The sequence below is a fragment of the Meriones unguiculatus genome, chromosome 4 (assembly GCF_030254825.1).
Source record: "Meriones unguiculatus strain TT.TT164.6M chromosome 4, Bangor_MerUng_6.1, whole genome shotgun sequence".
In the NCBI taxonomy this organism is placed as follows: domain Eukaryota; kingdom Metazoa; phylum Chordata; class Mammalia; order Rodentia; family Muridae; genus Meriones; species Meriones unguiculatus.
The window spans coordinates 3,819,087-3,823,198 of NC_083352.1; the positions used below are offsets into that span (position 1 = coordinate 3,819,087).

The 4,112-nt window shown below is 48.4% G+C and overlaps 1 pseudogene; it reads right to left on the reverse strand.

The window, feature by feature from the left end:
* Positions 1-615: 615 nt before the first annotated feature.
* LOC110553067 (glyceraldehyde-3-phosphate dehydrogenase-like) lies at positions 616-1,604 on the reverse strand (annotated as a pseudogene).
* Positions 1,605-4,112: the final 2,508 nt, after the last annotated feature.

Genomic DNA, 4,112 nt, shown 5'->3' on the forward strand with positions numbered 1-4,112 from the left:
GCGAAACAGGACTGAGGCACACGTGAACGCACGGCGACCGTGGCTTCGTAAGTTCAGGCCAAATGGAGGCAAAGCGTTGGGAGGAAAAGCAGGCACAGGCTCCTACTCTGACCAGGAAGCTATCTGCAACCTATACCCACTGGCAGAGAGAAAACAAATTTTCTCCAGTGGAGTCTCCCTAGGTGTATTAAACGCATTTTAACACATTATCATTACTAACACATCATTATTATTAACATACTTTAACACTGGGTGTATTAAGCGCACTCTAACCTGCACATGGTAGACACATGCCCAGGAGTGGTTGACTGATAGAAAACTCACCAAATGGTGTCTTTGTACACTATTTATCTCACACTGCTTTGTTTGGGCATTTTTATCTTGTGTATTTGGGTTTCCACTTCTGTGTTTTGTGGGGTTTTCTTGTCTTGTGTTTTGTGAATTTTACTGATGGTATTTAAGAGAGTAGGGCTCCCTGTTATTCCGGGGGTCTGGGATGGAAACTGTGAGAGAGATGTTCAGTGTCAGGGGCTGAGTTGGGACAGGGGCTCCTCGGCAGCCAAGGGCCTCTCTCCTGCTCTTGTGTTCTTGCTGGGGTAGGTGGGCCAGAGCTTCTTACTCCTTGGAGGCTGGGTAGGCCATGAGGTCCACCACCCTGTTGCTGCAGCTGTATTCATTGTCACACCAGGAGACGAGCTTTACAAAGTTGTCATTGAGGGCAGTGCCAGCCCCGGCATCAAAGGTGGAAGAGTGGAAGTCACCGTTGAAGTCACAGGACCTCAGCGTAGCCCAGGATGCCCTTTAGTGGGCCTTTGGATACCTGCTTCATCATCTTCCTAATGTCATCATATGTGGCAGGTTTCTCCAGTAGGCATGTCAGATCTACGACAGACACCTTGGGAGTAGAATTATGGAAGGCCATGCCAGTGAGCTTCCCGTTCAGCTCTGGGATGACCTTGCCTACAGCCTCGGCAGCACCAGTGGATGCAGGGATGATGTTCTGGGCAGCCCCATGGCCATTACACAATGACTTTCCAGAAGGGCCATCCACAGTCTTCTGGGTAGCAGTGATGGTGTGGACTGTGGTCATGAGTCCTGCCAAGATGCCAGAGTTGGCATGGATGACGTTAGCCAAGGGGGCAAAGCAGTTAGTGGAGCAGCAACCATTGCTGACAATCTTGAGCGAGTTGTCTTGCTTCTCATAGTTTACACCCATCACAGACATGGGGGAATTGGGGGAAGAGGCACAGATGATAACCTTTTTGGCCCCACCCTTCAAGTGACCCCCGGCCTTCTCCATGGTGGTGAATACACCAGCATGCTCCACAATGTACACAGCACCAGCATGGCCGCATTCGATGTTAGCGGGACCTCACTCCTGGAAGATGGCGATGGGCTTGTTGATGACAAGCTTCCCATTTTCAGCCTCGACTGTGCCGTTGAACTCGCCATGGCTAGAGTCACACTGGAACATGTAGACCGTGTAGTTGAGGTTGATGAAGGGGTCATTGAGGAGAACAATCTTTGCCAGAGTTTCAGGCAGCCCTGGTAACCAGGCGCCCCAAATGGCCAAATCCGTTCACTCCCACCTTTACCATAGTGTCCAAGGGACAAGCCTGGCACTGCACGGAAAGATGCAGCTGTCTCTGGAACAGGGAGGAGCAGAGAACCTTTGTTTTTTAAAGAAAGAAAGAAAAGGTGTAGAATTGGGTGGGTGAGGATGTGGGAGGAAGTTGGGGAAGGAGAAAACTGTAATCACAATATATTGTATAAATTTTTTTCAATAAAGACATAAAGAAAACAGTATTTTTATAGCTGTATCTATTTTATGTGTGCGAGTCTTTTGCCATTCTCACACACATGTGTGGTGTCCAGAAGGTGTCAGATCCCCTGGAACTGGAGTCACAGACGGCTGCGAGTCTCCATGTCATGCTGGGAATCGAACCTGGGACCTTTGGAAGAGTAGCTGGGAGTATGTGCTGCAGTGTTGGGTATTACCTTTTTGCTGTTACCTGCCTCCCTGATGTCTCCACCAAGGTATCTGGACAACGTCCTGCTCTGCTTGTTTGTTTGTTTGTTTGTTTGTTTGTTTGTTTGTTTGTTTTACAGCTATGAAAACTTCATGAGACCATTGTCACGTTGAAACGTGAATTTGGAGGAAAGCTGAACCTGTATTTCCACGCCATGGCCACTCATGTTTGGCTAAAGAATAAGCTGTCTCCTACCCTTAGAGGTGAAAGCTATGCTAACATAGTTGTGTGTTTCTTTTTATTTTTTTTGCAGAGATCTTGAGACAGTGGGAAGTTTGGCGTGTTCAAGAAGTGGTGAGGAGTTGGAAAGGGGAAGAGGAGACTTCCGTTTCAGAAGTGAAGATCAAGCTGCTGTTTCAAAGACCATCCCTTTATCATCCATTTATCTCCCTGAATTACTTCTTCTTTCTAAAGCTACTTTGCATCCCTTCCCAGTCTATCTAACACTCTGAAGTGTGTGCAAAAGTGAGGCCAGGGGATTCAGTCTGCAAGATAGCATAGCTTAGTAGCTAACGATGCACCCTTGAGAAAGTTGTTTTACTTTGCACGATGACCACCTATAAACTTTGAATAGTAAAATACTGTGTGGAAGTAGAAGGCATTGATGAGTATGAAACACCTGAGTAGCCACGCAGCTGAGAGGAGCAGAAAACCACCCGAGGAGGAGGCAGGCGGACAGCCCAGCAACGAAGCGGGAGCCTCCACTGAGCTGGTGAGCTGCTTGGGAGTTTCAGATCCAGGCTCGTTTGGAGCCATTGAGGGGTTCCGAGGTTCTGATGTACGGGGCTTGTGAGATGGCAGAGTTGGCAGGGAGGTTCCTACTCTGCTCAGGCAACTGCAGATTGTGGATAGAAGGGGCGACGCCCTGCAACAGCCCCTGCCTCGTAAGGACTGAAAAGAGGTTCAGCATCATTTCAGGGCCTGACCCAGGTCCTGTTTCATCCTCACTGGGATGCCTGACTGGGTCAGTGGTACCCCACACAGTCACTTTGGACTCTGCAAAGGGAAGGACTGAAGGAACCAGTGAAAAGGAGTCACCCAGAGCAGACACAGAACCCAGCGAGCACATCCACAGTGAGTACATCAGCCCTGCCATTTCCCATGGCAGCAGCTGTCCCAGAATGCCTGAAGAGGAACTCAGAATTAGCACCACGTTGCACAGGGACATGTCTGCACATGCCCACAGCCTGGAAGCCTACTGTCAGGTGACTTCAGCAGCTCTATAAACCATTATCTACTTCCCCATTCCATTCTTGCTAAGACCAAGAGGGTAGCTTCAAGTTCAAGGCTGAGATGGTCAACAAAACACATTCAGGTAAGCTGATGCTATACAGTGAGTCTCTGTCTCAAAATAAACTAATGACAACAAAAAGATGAGCTGTTGGAAACACATATGTCTTATTTTCTACTATTGCGAAGAGACATCATGACCAAGGCAACTTATAAAGAAAAGCTTACAGGGGCTCACGGTTCCAGAGGGAGCCTCTGTCTTTGACCTTTGTGGCAGGGACCATGGCACAGGTCAGTCAGCATGGCACTGGAGCAGTAGCTGAGGGCTTGTATCTGATCCACAAGCAAGAGGCAGAGCAGGGCAGGCGGAGAGTGGGGACAGGGACACTACCCAGAAATAACATGGGCTTTTGAAACCTCTAAGTCCACCCCCAGTGACACACCTCCTTCAACAAGGACACACACCCAAATCCTTCCCAAACAGTTCCACCAACCGAGGACCCAACTTTCAAATATACGAGCTTATGGGGAGGGTTCTCATTGAAACCACCACACTGTGTGGCCTTCACTCCACTCTCTCCCTCCTCATCCTCAGTGTCTCTGCACAGGATTTCCAGATTCTACCCTTGCAGGGCATCACACAGTCATAAATCCCAGTGTTCAGAATTTTGCAGGTAGCTTAGGAAACATTTCCACAATTTCGCACACTCCATATCAAATGCAGAGTTTCTCTATCAGCAACAACCTAACACGATTGATCCTTGGGTTGGATCACCAGTAGTATGTACCTATAATCCCAGCACTCTCAAAATGTGTGTTCAAGGTGAGTCTGAACTATTACATCACTTGAGA